The following is a 15,369-nucleotide window of genomic DNA, read 5'->3' as shown; positions in this document are numbered from 1 at the left end:
TGTTAGTTTAAGACCAGAAAGTGGTCAAAGGCCTCAGTCCTGCTGTCAAAGAGATCAACTTTACTTGCACAGAGCCTTGCGCTGTTTCTAAGTTCCTTTTCCCAGGACCTAAAAAGCCCCACACGTGAGAGGTGAAGGACCTGAGGGAATCTGGGAACTCTATCCACCTCACATCCAAATAGAACATGGTCTCCACATCCCTACACCTCCCCTAATACCCAGCTTCCCTTCATCCACAGATGTGTGTGTGTGTAGCGTGTGTGTGCAATGGTGGGAGGGGTCATTTCCAAAGACCACAATGTGAATGTTAGAGCTGTACCATGTGGAGACCCTGGTCTTGAAGGGTGTGACAGAGGGCAGAAATGAATGGGCTTTTCAGTCAAAGGAACACCAGTGTGCGTGAAGGCACAGAGATTTGAAGTGGTGAGTGAATGATGAGACATTCAACAGCATGGTGTGCTTGGGGATGGGTAGGACTGGTGGCCATGTGACTGGATTGTGAAAGGCCTTGAAGACTGTGCTGAGGAATACTGTGGGAAGCCAAGAGCAGGGGGTGAGCAATGGGAGGGAGTGGGAAATGGGCAGAGCAGGACCTGGGCCTGTTTACAGAGGAGGAGCAATCACTGACTAAGAGAAGGTGACTGGGCTCAGCTGAAAATTAGGAGCATGTTCCCAAAGAGACCATGGACAGATACTGAAAATGGCCCCAGCTCCAAGCCCAGGCCAGCCTGGACATTCTCAATAGGAGGGTCTAGATAATGGAGGTCACACTCCCTATTCCAGTTGTGCGTTTTCCTCTCATGTGGCTAAGAGTGGACGGCTATAACAGACCTACAGTTTCAAAAGCAAAGAGCGAAGCTAAAGCAAAACCAAGAGAGGAACTGGTGGAACTTGGCTGAGAAGAGTTTTCAGATGTGAGAACACCTCCCAGAAATGCTGAAAGGGGACCTGACCCACAGCTGCCTGCTGATAACTGCCAGCTCAGTACAGGGACAACAGATGGGCTTGTGTAGTGGATCAACTCAGGAAACTGAGGGCCTGAATTCACATCCCATCTCCACCACTTTCTAGGCGAGATGGCCGAGCTATTTATTCTCTCTAAGCCTCAGTTTTCTCATATGCAAAATGGGGACAATAATATTCCCCATCACATAGAGTTATTGAGAGGATAAAATGATATGTTGTGTAGGGTGTTGCTGCTTTCCCCAGTTTCTAAAACAAATATCATACAATGGATTGGCCTAACAACAGGAATTTATTGGCTTATGGTTTAAGGGGCTAGAAGGCTTGATTCTTCCTGGGATTGGAATCTTCTGGCCTGCTGTCCATCTTTGAGGTTCCTTGGCTTTTCCAGCACATGGCAATGCCTGTGGCAGTGTATTTTCCTTTCTCTTCTGAGTTGTTAACTTCCAGCGCTGGCTAGTTACCATGTTTTCTTTTTCCATGTCCAATTTCCTTTGCTTATAAGGACTTTAGCTATATTGATTTAAGGCCCGCCCTTATTCTGTTTGGACACACCTTCACTAATAACATCTTCAGAAGACCTATTTACAAACGGGCTCACATCCACAGAACCAGGTGTTGGGACTTGGACATGCCTTTTATGGGAGGCATGATCCAATGCACAACAGGCATAAATAGCTCTGAATTACTGTTGTGAAGTCTTTCCTCCTCTCTTATCAGCTTGCAGGGTTCCAGATCCATTATTCCTATTTGCAATGGAAGAGAAGAGGAATAGAGTAAGTGAACAGCCACTTTTTGAGTCTCCACCCTGTGCTTTATGGACTGTTTATACAAATTACTCACTTAATCCTCCCAAGAGGTATTGAGATTTGTCATTTACAGAGAAGTTGAAACTCAGAGAAACTAAATCACTGTGTAAAGTCTCAAGCTAATCTGAGGCAGCACAAGAATTCTATTTACCTCCAAAACTCCTGCCAACCAGGCTGCACCCAAGCCTGTGCTCCCTTCCCCAGTCCCCGTCTCCACCAGCTGTTAGTTGGTGCTTCCCACCCCTACATACCCACTGCCATGGTCTCCTGCTCCCTCACTCAGACCTGGATGGAGGCCCTTCAAACTGACCCAGGCCAGGACATAGCCAGATGCACTACACTGTTCCCGGGTTCAGGACTACTGTGGGTGCCACACCTCTCTGACATTGACACACCAGCCAGAGCCCTGTTCCTGGCAAAATGTGGGAGCTCAGAGTGAAACACTGATGAGAAAAACCTGCGTGTGTCTTAAACAAAGGAGATCTTGGGCTGGGGAAGGCCTTCAAGGAACACACAGAACCCAGAGGGACAAAGGCTGGGAACAATTTTAAGCAAAGGCAGAATCACCTGGGGTGGAGAGGGGTGTTGGGGTGGAAAGCTGGGAGAAGCTTTTTCATATTACATGTCCTACTGTAATATGGTTCAGCGCCTTCACTGTACAGAGTAGGAAACTGAGGCTCGGACATGTGGAAAGAGGCTGCTTCATTGGTAGAAATAACTGGCTTTGCAATGTCTCAATTACAGTTTCTCTACTTATTTTGCTGTATGATCTTGGACAAGTGGCCTAACAACTCTAATAACACAACAACAGTGACAACAACTAACATTCATTGAGTGCTTACTGAAGGCTTGCCCTGTCCTAAGCTCCAAATATTAAAAATTATACTTGATCCTTACAAAACCCAAAGGAGATAGGAATCATTATTCACCCCCTTTTAGAGGTGAGGAACCTGAGGCACAGTACAGACTCAAAACCCCTCTTTAGGACTCTAGTGCTCAGGATATGTTCTGAGGCTGCCTCAGACATTCACATCTCCTTTTCAGAATAGGGGGACTCTGAGAATCACAGGGCCTAAGAACACTTTTTTCTTTTGAAAACAACCACTTTGGATGCTATTGAGGGCAGAGGTAGTCTGCCTGGAGCCAAATTTGCTAGAGTCAACTGACAAGGTTCCCTCTTGATTCAGAGAAGCAGAGCTTCCCCTCCCCAGCACTGGGCTCTATGGTTCCGGAAACTTAGGCTTTGCTCTCTGAGCACCTACTATATGTTGAAACTCTGTAGAATTCAGAAGAAATCTTTGCTGGGTCAGAGCCTGTACAGTTATTCCTCTGGGAGTTTCCAGCTTTGTGTGGGCTTAACATCAACAATTTTTGTTCAAGAAGCTCTAGAGTCAGCCAAGGGCCAAAGGTCTCTTTACCCAGCCCAGGTTATTGGCAAGAAAACCCAAAGGTTATATAATACTTGCATAAAAGAAAGAGAAAGTGCCTCAGCCTGGTTACCCTGCCAGGAGAGGCTGGTATAAGGGGAAAGGAAGGCTAACATTTGTCCTTTGCCCACTGTATATAGGAATTTTATCTTCTTCATCTTACTTGGCTCTCATCCTGGAGTCTGGAGGTCTTGTCCCCATTTTAAGAAGGGAGAACCAAGTTAGCCAGTGTCTGAGTGAACAGTAGAACTGGGAGAGTTTTCTCTTTTTAAAGCCAATGCTATTTTCACTGCTTATGATTCCTTGCTAATTCTGTAGCTGAGGGATAATATCACATAGTGGTTAAAGAGCATAAACTCTAAAGTCAGACAGTTTGAGTTTAAAATCTGGCCCAATACTTATTCAGTGCATGATTTGGGGCAAGTTACTTAATGTCTCAGAACCTCAGTTTCCTCATGAGTAAAAGGAGGCTGATAATACCAGTACTTGGTTCATAGGACTCTCCTGAGTTTTAAATGGATGTCTATGGGGAAATGCTTAGGACCATGTATAATGACATGGTGTCTGTAGCAGTCTGATATTATTAATGAATTCCAAAAAGAAATATTGGATTATGTTTGCAAACTGATCTTTTCCTCTGGGCATACTAGATTATATTGGATTCAGAGGTTTGCTTGATTAACTAATCATGTAAACCTCTTGTGCCAGTAGGGCATTGAGTCCCCACGCTTTGGTGAGTAGGGACTCACAGATAAAGGGCATGGCAAAGGACAGAGTTGAGGGCTTTTAATGGTGGAGTTTTGATGCTGGGGTTTGATGCTGAAGCTGGAGCCCTAGGGAGAGAGAAAGAACCATTCGCCTGATAGTCTACAGCTGACCTTGTGGAGAAAACAGAGGAGCTAAGCACAGAGGAACCCAGGAAGCCTGAACCATCACATATGTTGGCAGCCATCTTACTCCAACATGTGAAAATAGACTTTGGTGAGGGAAGTAACTTCTGCTTTACGGCCTGGTATCTGTAAGCTCCTACCCCAAATAAATACCCTTTATAAAATCCAACCGATTTCTAGTATTTTACATCAGCACCTCTTTGGCTGACTAATACAGTGTCATCTATTTTAATCATACAACTTGATTCAAGAATGAACTGTTATTTTACCAGGTATGTAGTATACCATGGGAGAAGGAAGAAGAAGATTCCTATGCAACAACTTAGACTCTGTGCTGGGTACTTCAGATTCATGATCCCATTTAGATCTCCACAGCACTGCTATGATATGAGGAGGCATATTACAGATGAGAGAGTTAAGAGTTAGAGAAGTTAAGTTGCATGACTAATGTTGCTCAGCTACAGAGTGTTAGAGTTGGAACTCAAACCCAGCCTGATCCCAGCACTTCCACTTTCCCTCTATCATGCTGTCCTCACATCTAAGTGGAAATGGAGCAGCTCAACAACAGTGTATGTGTGTGTGTGTGTGTGTGTGTGTGTGTGAAACTAGGGGACTACCAAGGAAAGAGAGCTGCCATCTTACTGGTGTGATCTCATTCAACAAATGCATTATTTCCTAACAAGTCCTCTGCATATTTAATTATCATTAATACTTTAAATTTTTAAGCACAAAGTAAACTGGCAATTCGTGGGTCTCATAATGATTCAGAATTTGAAGACATTAATCTGTATTTATTTGTTTGTTTATTGTCTACCTACTCTGGGCTGGACACGGGCTATGAAAATAAATTGAGAAGTGACAGAGTTAATTAAATAATGATACAGTGAATGTATATTCACAAACTATGATAAGTAGTATTAAAGGAAGTTCTATGGTATTAAAAAGGTAGCTGGCGGTCTGATCCAGTCTAGCTGGGGTCTTAGGAGATGGTTTGCAGATGTCTAAAGGAAGAGAATAAATTAGCTAGGTAAAGAAGGAGAGGATAAATATTGTAGAGAGAAGGAATAACTTATGTAAGTCCCTATAGGAGAAGGGAACATATACTATTTGAGGAACTGAAATATTCTCCTGTGTCTACAGCACAGAAAGATGGAGAAGGCGGTCCAAGATGAGGCTGAAAAGGTAGGATAGGGCTAGATCAAGTAGAACTGGTCTTTGTTCGAAGAGAATGGGAAGGAATTAGCTAAAAATTTTAAGATTTTTTGATACAGGCTGTAAAAATTCAAGTAGCCTGTTTGGGATATGGTTAATACAACAGTATCCATTAAATTGTGACGGGATGGCAAATAGTCTTCAACTTGCTTGCCAACTCTGAAAGATAATTAGTGGATATGGGAATGATATGTTGAGGACTCTCTGGGTATATTTGGATCCAGTGGGAATGAGCATAGATGCTATGGTGGTTGGGAGTTGATTGTACCCCAGAAAAACATGCTCTTAAACTTAATCCATTCCTGTGGTTGTGAACCCACTTTAAGTAGGGCTTTTTGATGAGGTTTCTTCAGTTAACGTGAGGCCCAATTCAATCAAGATGAGTCTTAATCTTATTACTGGAGTTCTTTATTAGCAGAATGAAACTCAGAAAGATGGGAGAGAAAAGAACAGAAAGCAAGAAGCTGAAGGTCAGTGGAATTTGGAAGAGAAGAGAGAGGCCAGAAGAGGCCATCATGTGCATTGCCATGTGATGGAACAGCCAAGGATCAAGGATTACCAACAACCAGCCCCAAAATGCCAGTTTTTGGGAAGAAAGCATCACCTTGATGATGCCATGATTTAGACTTTTTTCCAAGTCTCAAAACAGTGAGCTAATAAATCCCCAGTGTTTAAGTCAGCCTATTGTGTGGTATGTCCTTAAGCAGCCAAAGAAAGCTAAATAAGATATCCATTAACAATGTAGACTATAGGGTGGGCTGGAGCTGGCTGCTTTAACTGACCTGGGTTTGAATCACAACTCTGCCACTTGCTACCTATGAGAATTTGGGCAGTTTTTTAATAAACTAGAATCTCAGTTTCCCAAACTGATAAATGGACACAACCGTACCCACCTCTAAGGAATTCTGTGAGGATTTATAGGAGTTAAAATATTTAACAACACAGCACACAATGAACTTCCTTAATATATAAAGGGAATTTGGAATATGATAATGGAATCTTAAGAGTTGCAAATTCCTTGGGATAAGTAGGAAGGAAAAATGGAAAGGCCAATTTAATTCACTGCAGATTTTTGACCTGTGCACAGTGCAAGTCAAGGGCATGGAGCACTGTTTTGGAGAAAACAACTTGACTCTAAGTATGGGTACTGTGCAATGGACATTGAAACAACCAATTTGGTAGGTTTGTGTTCTGCGTTCATTTACCAGATTGATAAATGAGATAACAACCCATTCACCTTGGTAGTATAAGAGGAGTATAAGAGGATGTTAAACTGAGGCACCAAGTTAGACAAGACATTAGGCACAGAAGCAAATTTTTAAACAGTCCATCATGAAGGCCTGAAAAAAGGAAATAGTCAGGAACCCATTGAATGAATCACCCACATTGAAAGGATAAGAGGGTTGGGATGCTAAAGATTAAGGGAGAATTTGTGAAGAGGATTTCTTCAGGGATACCTTTTAGTTAGGTATACATTCCAGCCACCCTCAGGGTTTTACTATATGTTATAATATTTCTAGCATATTGCCAGGCATAGATTTTATATTCAACAAGCATTTATTGAATGAATGAATGAAAGACTAATACATGTCTGTAACATGAAATAGGTAGGGATGGAAAAGAGTACATTAAAATCCTTTAATTAAACTTGAGCCTCCAAATCCATATAAATTATATCCTATAGGGTTGAGAATGCTTGCAGCTATAATGAGGAAGCCATATTTTATAACTTGAAGGTTATGGAGTAAGGTTCTAGAAGATTAAAAATAGGCAAAGTTGCTCATTTTCATAAAGCAGAATCTCGGAAATGACAGACCTATGCCATTAATTTGGACAAAATCCTAGCATTTATTTCTAATATGTAGACACAAAAATAGTCATCACTAGGAGCCAGCACTTTTCTGGTAGGCTTACTATTAATAGAATATCCTGATCAGAAACATGCTAAAAATAATGTATTCTGAATTCCAGGGAGAGATTTGAAAACTAGGTTAATTGTAGAAAAATGTGTGTAGTGATAGGACAGAAAGTCATAGTTGATAACCACAGTACCAAAATCCATTCATGGCTGTATTAGTCTGCCAAAGGGTTGTTGATGCAAAGTATCGGAAGTCTGTTGGCTTTTATAGATGATATTTATTTGGGGTAAAAGCTTATAGTCTCAAGGTCACAGAAAATTCAGCTCAAGGCACCATAGGAGGTGCTTCTCACCAAAGTCACCTGCCATTTGTTGAGGCAAAATGGTGGCCCTGGTCTCTCCTGCTGGGTCTCTGCCTTCCCCTCCGTGCTTCCTCTTCCTCCTGAGCTCTGTGGACCAAGCCTCTTGATTTTAGCTATAAGCTCTCAGGCAAAATGGCTCATCTCTCCCTGGGGCCTTAGTTGTTTGAGCCGTCTCCCTTCTGTCACATGGCAGGATCCAAAATGACAGAAGCTCTCTCCTCTTGTGTGTCTGTCTGCCTTTGTGTCTATTTATATCAGACCTAGCAAGGGAGTGGAGACTCAACCTGAGTCATGCCTCCTTCTGACATAGTCAAATCAAAAGCCCTAATCTTAAAAGGTAATCCAATCCAAGACACCTCAGCTGAATTTAATACGATCAAGAGTATCGCACCCAAAGGAATAATCTTTCTCATTTTGGGATTCATAAAACAATCTCAAATTGTCACACTGGCTCATCAGTCTAAACAAGAATATTTAGACCCATGACTTAGGGCAGTAGTTCTCAATCCTGACCAACTATTAGAAAAAACAGGGGAAATTTTAAAGCAGGTCAATATGTGGCCTTACTCTCAGAGATTCAGATTTGATTTGTCTGGTATAGGAACCAACAGTTTGTATATTTCAAAAACTCTCTAATGCTCTCATGTGTAAGGGTTTAGCACTATTTTTTTTTTTAGTGTTCTATTCTTACCTGTTGCCTTTAAAATGTTTTTTTAAAATATATTGATTAAAGAAAGTCCCTGTGTTGTAATTGTAGCTGAGTCAAAACCCAAAGTAAGGTAACTAAGTTTAACATAAGGAAACAAACAAACAAAAACTTCAACAGGCCAGAAAATGAGCAAAGACAATAACAAGATGAAATATTTGGTTATAGCGATATTGTGAGAATTAAATGCATCATACATATTATGTAATGAACTTAAAAGCAAATTTAGGCAAAGAGTTTGCTCAGTACAGTTACCACATTAAATCTTTTTCAACATAGAAGATTGCCTCCATGTTAGAAAAATTAAGACACAAAGAAATTAAATAATTAGCCTAAGATCATGTGATATGTAATAAACTTGGGATTCACATCAGTCCTGGCTGACTCTGGAGCCCAAGTTCCTCTTAACTATTCTGAATGTTAGTCATGCTTTTTATTAACTTCCACATTTACAAACACTTGCCAATTTTTTCCCATTCCCTGGTTATCTCTAATCTACTTTCTGTCTCTATAAAGTTGCTATTTCTAAATATTTCATATGTTAAATCATACAGTATTTGTCCTTATGTACCTTGCTTATTTCACTCAGCACTATGATTTCAAGATTCACCCATGTTGCAGCATATCTCAGCACTTCAGTCCTTCTTACAGCTGAATAATATTCCATTGTGTATATGTACTACATTTGTTTATCCATTCATCTGTTGATGGACACAAGTTTTTTCCACCTTTTGTCTATTGTGAATAACATAACACTATTGCACAAGTATCTATTTGAGTCCATATTCAATTTCTCTAGGTGTCTACATAGGAGTGGAATTGCTGTATCATATGGTAATTCTCTAGGTTTTTGAGAAACTGCCATACCACTTTCCAAAGTGGCTGTACCATTTTACATTCTCATGATAATTTTTATTTAGGGTTAAAAGGGATGACAGATTTAGCAGTTTGATATAACTAATGAACTCCAAAAAGAAATATTGGATTATGTTTGTAATCTGATCTGTACCTGGGCATAACTGAATTATGATTAGGGTGTCAACTCCCCACCCCTTGGTGGGTGGGGACTCACAGATAAAAGGCATGGCAAAGAATAGAGTTGGGGCTTTTAATGTTGGAGTTTTGATTTTGAGTTTGATGCTGAAGACTTAAACTGGAGCCCTGGAAAGTGAGCGTGCAGAGGAAAGAGAAGCCAGCCCCAGAAAGGAAGGAACCTTGAAGCCAGAGTAAAGCAAGCCCCAGGAACGTAGGAACCCAGGAAGCCTGAACCCTCGCAGAAGTCAGCAGCCATCTTGCTCCAAATAGACTTTGGCGAGGGAAGTAACTTATGCTTTATGGCCTGGTACCTGTAAGCTCCTACCCCAAATAAATACCCTTTATAAAAACCAACCAGTTTCTGGTATTTTACATCAGCACCCCTTTTGGCTGACTAATAAAATAGAAATACCTTATATATGTTAAAGAAGGAAACTGAGGCTCTGACAGGTTGTGGAACTTGCCCAAGTGTTGTAACACCAAGACTTGGGAGTAAGTTTGTTTCAAAAAATTAAAAAGAAGAGGGAGAGGGGAAAAGGAAAAGGAAGGAGTTAGGAAGTTAGGAAGGAGGGAATTGGAAGGAAGTAAGGAAGGAAAGAAAGAAGGGAGGAAAGGAGAAAGGGAGAGAGGGAGGGAGGCAAGGCAGTCAATTTCTGTGTTTAGGGAAGTCTGGGTAGGTCCTGGCTTTTCCATGGAAGTGAAATATTTAGTTGAGAGCTCTGGCCCTGACTAGAGAAATCCCCAAGGAAGGTTCTGAGAAATGCTCACAGAGCTCCTTCTGGATTCTCACAGGCAATGCAGGACTTTTCTCAATAATCCTGACATTTCCCTAAGGGGCCTAATCCCTCCCCTACCTCCCTTCAACCTCCATGGCCCCAAACCAGGACTCAAACACTTAATTGAAGAGGGTAGGTGAGCCCGGTGTCAGGAAAAAGGTTGAAGTATGTTTTCATTGGCAAAGGGAAATCCTGGCCTTGAGACGTGAAGGATATTGAAGGTGATTTATAACAAAACACAAAGCCTTAGACAAGGAATTAGTTCAGAAGGACTTTCTACTGTCCTGTGGCTGGTTCTTGCTTCCCCTTCTTGGGAAGGACCTCCAACTCACAGAGAGTACACTCTGGTGATTGCTGGGAGTTCCCAGAAGGGTTCCACATCTACTCAAGAGCAAATTCAATTTCCTTCCATTTTTCTTCTTCAATTCGAGCATCCCCATTCAATGATACTTTCATTCACTGGGACAGAGATGCCTGACTCGCTAGTGAGCATAGGAATTAAAGAAGATGGTGTATAGTGCCAGGTGCATAGAGACAATAAATACAAGCTTGCTGGGATAACAGGATCAATAATGGAGAAGAACAACTCTGCTGGTTCCCTCTGCTGGTTTAAACTAGATACCCACAGGAATCAAGAGAAATAGCATAAGCTGCTTTGGAATACTTGAATGAAAGGACAATCTTTTGGTGATAAAAGTGATAGTGATTAAGAATTTAAATACAGAGAATGATCCAGTCTGGAAGCAATAACCATTCCAGGTGTGGTCACTATGTGTTACAGGTCCCCTAAGCCAATTCCTGGTGGACCCTGACCTAGAGGCACCTAGAACTTAGATTTCTTCAGCCTGTACTTCCAGTCACCTTGGAAAATGCTGATTGCAATAACAATCACTTAAGGAGTGCAAATTATGTGCTAGGCCCTATGCTAAATATCCTTGGTGTATGACCTCAGAACAACCTGGGAAGTCAGTACTTTTTCTGTCATCCCTGTTTTACAGAAGAGGAAAATATAAGTTCAAGAAAGTTAAATAACTTGCTTAATGAGGTGGCCACTGTCTGATTCTAAGACGTGGCGACTCAGGATAATCTATACCTCCTAGTCTCTCATGAAGGGCCTCTTTCCACTCAGACCCTAAAACCATCCCTACTTCCTGACTGGCCTCCTATGACTCTAGACAGTCTTTGTGAGGACGAATTTGTGTTCCTGGCTCTGCACTCTGCCTCTGAGCAGAAAGGAATCACATGAGGCTGGGTGTCAGATCCCCAGGCACAGCATGTGCAAACACGAGCTGCAGCTGCGGCTCCTTGTGCATACACTGTTTTCGGAGAGATCCAGACTCATGCTCTCCTTGGAAGGACTGAGCACCCTATGCCCCTTGAGTACCTGAGAGACAGATGGGGACCATCCTGCACTGGTAAAGATTCCAACTTCACGGGAAAATACAAGACCCCTCGCCATTCCTAGCACAGAAATGCCTGATGTCAGGGAGGAAGCTGCCAAAAGGAGATGGGGCTGACTAACTTTCCTGGCTCTCCCCATCCCAACTTAGTTTCACAATTGCTTCTTTGTGGAATGGAAAGAGCTTTCACCAAAGACTGTTTCTCCTGCTGGCAAGAAGATACGCTCTCAGAAGAATCTGCATGAGAGTGCATTGGAGAAAAACCTTGACTACTTAAAGCATCCATTCCCCAGGGTCAAGGCAGGATGTTGCTTCCACTTTTCTATGCAGACCCTTCCTTGAACAGTTTGTCTAATAGTGTTGTATTACTTGTGCCTCAAACCCCTAAATCCTGAATCTGCTGCATGCGATGTGGTCTGCCAATTGCCTGAATCCTTGTGTCTCTCTAGAAAATATTTGCCTTAATCCTATGTTATTTTAAGATCTGCATTAGAGAATTCTCTAAAGAGCCTGTATTAAGACTTTCATGGAAAGATATCCCTGATATCACTCTGTAATATATGCCAGCTTCTTATAATCTAACTGAAATATATTGGCCAAAATTTTGTGAGTTCAAAAGGCCTGAAACAGCAATCACCCCAAACTGCTGTAGATCAAGTTCCCTAGAAACAGATTCCGAGAGGGAGATTTGCATGCAGAAATTTATTGTACCAACACCGGAGCAAGGGAGACAGGACTGGGCAGAGGAAGACACTGAACTGCAAAGTTCTAAAACAGAGGATTCATCCAATCCCATGGGGATCTCTGAAGCTGGGATAGCCCTTCTGAAATGTCTCAAATTGGCCTCTCTGGGCTTTGTACCTCTGTGTGGACCTGAGTCCAGGGAGAGGAGGTGTTACCTTGGATGAGAGAGTTCCCTTTGGGTTGAGGGCAATTCTTGATGAGGAACTCAGTTATGGGCCATAAACAGCCACCACTCTTGGTCACAGAGGCCTGAGGGCCTTCATTCTGAAAGGGTTTTGGGTGGCACCCCACAGCATCTCCTACATAATCTGACTTTCTCAGTTTACATGTGGTGGAACAGAGTCTTAGAGGGAAGGAAAGTGAATGGCCCACAGCCACGCGGTAAGGTGAAGGGAACAAGGAATAGCTCTTAGGAAAGAAATGGGTATTTTTTTTTTTTCCTCTATCAAATAAACCTATCTTTTTCTGGGTATTTCTTTATGTGGCAGCCAGTGTGCTAAGCATATGGTATAGATTTGTACTAATCAGATAAACCCATGGAGTAGGTATTATTCCCTTCATTTTATAAAGAAGGAAACTGAGGTCTTAAATATATTCAATAGCCTCACAAAGTGTCTGGCATATCAACACATGCTGATGAGCAAACAGAAGTTTAGAAAGCTCAGTAACTCACCTAAGGTCACACAGCCTGGATTTAAATGGGGATCTTCTTTATGTCAACAAAGTTGTACTCATTGGCTATCACTTATTAAAGATATTTATTAAATGCCTACTCACTGCTCAGCAATGTGCAGAAACACATTGGGAATAAAGCTTCACTCAGGACATGTGTTCATATTCCTTTCCTTCATTGCAGTTGCAATCTAGAGCAAGAGTCACAAACACAATGACTTCAGCAGCCATGAGTGAAGCGGACAGTTGGGGAATATGGGAGTGGAGAGTTACTCCCCGGTTTCTGGGGACAGTGACTATGTACCTCCAGCAACAGAAGTTGCTGTGTGAGAACATGGGCCCTAAGTGACTAGATTTTCCATTCTTCAAGAAGAGTTAGAAGTCTGTATTTCATGTGAAATATCTAGGTTTGTTTTAAAGTCAGTGACTAATTCATCCATTCTGTGGCCACTAACATAAACAAAAGGCGTGTGCAAGCCAAGTTGGGTCCTTAGGCAACCACGAATGTTGCCCCACCTGAATCCAGACCAATTTCACATTGAAAAACCAAGTCCCCCCTGTGGTCTCCCCGAGTCTGGAAACTTAGCCCATCTTATAGGAAGCTTCACGTAGTGTCCCAGAGTGTTCTTGCCAGAGGAACGCTACATCCTCCACAGATTCTCTCTCATTCCCTGAGGCACCAGTTTTTCCTGAACTCAGGCTATTAGCAGACCCATTCCTGCCAGGAAATAGCTTTATGTGGGTGGCTGCAAACAGCAAGACAAGGCTACGTGACCATCGTGACCATCGCTCAGAATCTCCTTCCCCCTTCTCATCCTTGTTGCCTCCAGATGGTTCTGAGATAATGCCATGGTCTTTCCTGCAAGAAACAACATTCCCAAGCCATTCTGCTGATCTCTCTGATCATCCTGGGAATGCAATTTCTCAGCCTCTGCCCTGTCTTATCTACGTGGGCTGGGGGACTTGAGCTGGTCACTTTCCAAGGAGAGTCAATCATCCACCGTTCTGGGACTCCAGCGCTCACGTAGACAGTGTAAACATGCGGATCAGAGTTCCGGCTTGCCTATGGATGCTTACAGTGTGTTTGGGACCACCCTACCAGTCCCTAATTATTTGTGATACCGATCTTCCTCATTCTTTCTACTGTTGAGATTTGTGTCCTCTAATCAAACAAGTGGGATTCTTGTCTCTAAATAAATCCCCCAGGAAACAAAAATAAGATGATCTTAGCCCACAAACCTGGCATCCATCCAAGCTTTGATCTCTGATTTTAACCCCTTCCTCAGGTTCTCAATGTGACCTCAGTCACAGACAATATTTCGTTCTAGCTCTGTTGATGCAGTTAATGGCAAGGATATAAATTTGTAGCAGGGAGAATTAGGCCCTGTTGAGCTCATTATTAACTGCAAGAAAGCTGGCAGTGAAAGCTGGCACTATTATTCTGAATCATTCATCTTTTTTACGTGTGAAATTGACGGTTGAATTGCCAAGACCTGAACTTTCTAACCGAGAGAATATGGAAAATAAATACTCTGTATATGATGTTTGATGACCAAATCGTGGCACTTAAAATGTTGTACTTGAAGTTTCAGTTATTTTCAAGCTAGCCTCCAAAAGCCATGGATTTTTAATTTTGCTGTAGCACAAATTTGGATCATGCAACAAGGACAAATCATTTAGCAAATGAGTATGTCCAGCTGACTGCCTAACATCAGCCTCTTTCATGGAGATTTGACTCCACTTAATATATGATATCATTTAATCCTCACAAAAGTCCTGTTGGGGAAGTACTATTTCCCTCACTGTACAAATTAATGGACTACGGTGACGTTCATGAATACAGGGGTTTGAGAAAGTCTCAAGAAGTATCGCATTCACATGTCAAGAGTCTAATGGATAATTTCCTCTTCTCTACCTAGAACAATCCAGTTGAAAGGAAAAAACATAAGCATGAAATTATCTGGAGAGAGAATCTTCTGTCACTCACGTAGCAGCTGAGGCCTCCTCAGACTATGGAATCTAATTTGAGTTAGCACGACCTTCAGTACTGCCAGCTGTGAAAGGCCTGCGCTCAGAATCTTTTGCCAATTCTCTGGTCATTATATTTGTATTAGCAGCCCAATTTTTCACAAGTTCTATTCCTATTCCATTGGGAATATTCCTAGTTCAGCCCTGTAGCAGTTTGATATTATTGATGAATTCCAAAAAGAAATATTGGATTATGCTTGTAATCTGATCTTTACCTGGGCATAACTGAATTATGATTAAGGTGTCAACTCCCCACCCCTTGGTGGGTGGGGACTCACAGATAAAAGGCATGGCAAAGAACAGAGTTGGGGCTTTTAATGTTGGAGTTTTGATTTTAGAGTTTGATGCTGAAGACTTAAACTGGAGCCCTGGGAAGTGAGAGCGCAGAGGAAAGAGAAGCCAGCCCCAGAAAGGAAGGAACTTTGAAGCCAGAGTAAAGCAAGCCCCAGGAACGTAGGGACCCAGGAAGCCTGAAGACTCGCAGATG

The sequence above is a fragment of the Dasypus novemcinctus genome, chromosome 9, assembly GCF_030445035.2.
Source record: "Dasypus novemcinctus isolate mDasNov1 chromosome 9, mDasNov1.1.hap2, whole genome shotgun sequence".
In the NCBI taxonomy this organism is placed as follows: Eukaryota; Metazoa; Chordata; class Mammalia; order Cingulata; family Dasypodidae; genus Dasypus; species Dasypus novemcinctus.
This window is presented reverse-complemented; position numbering follows the sequence as displayed.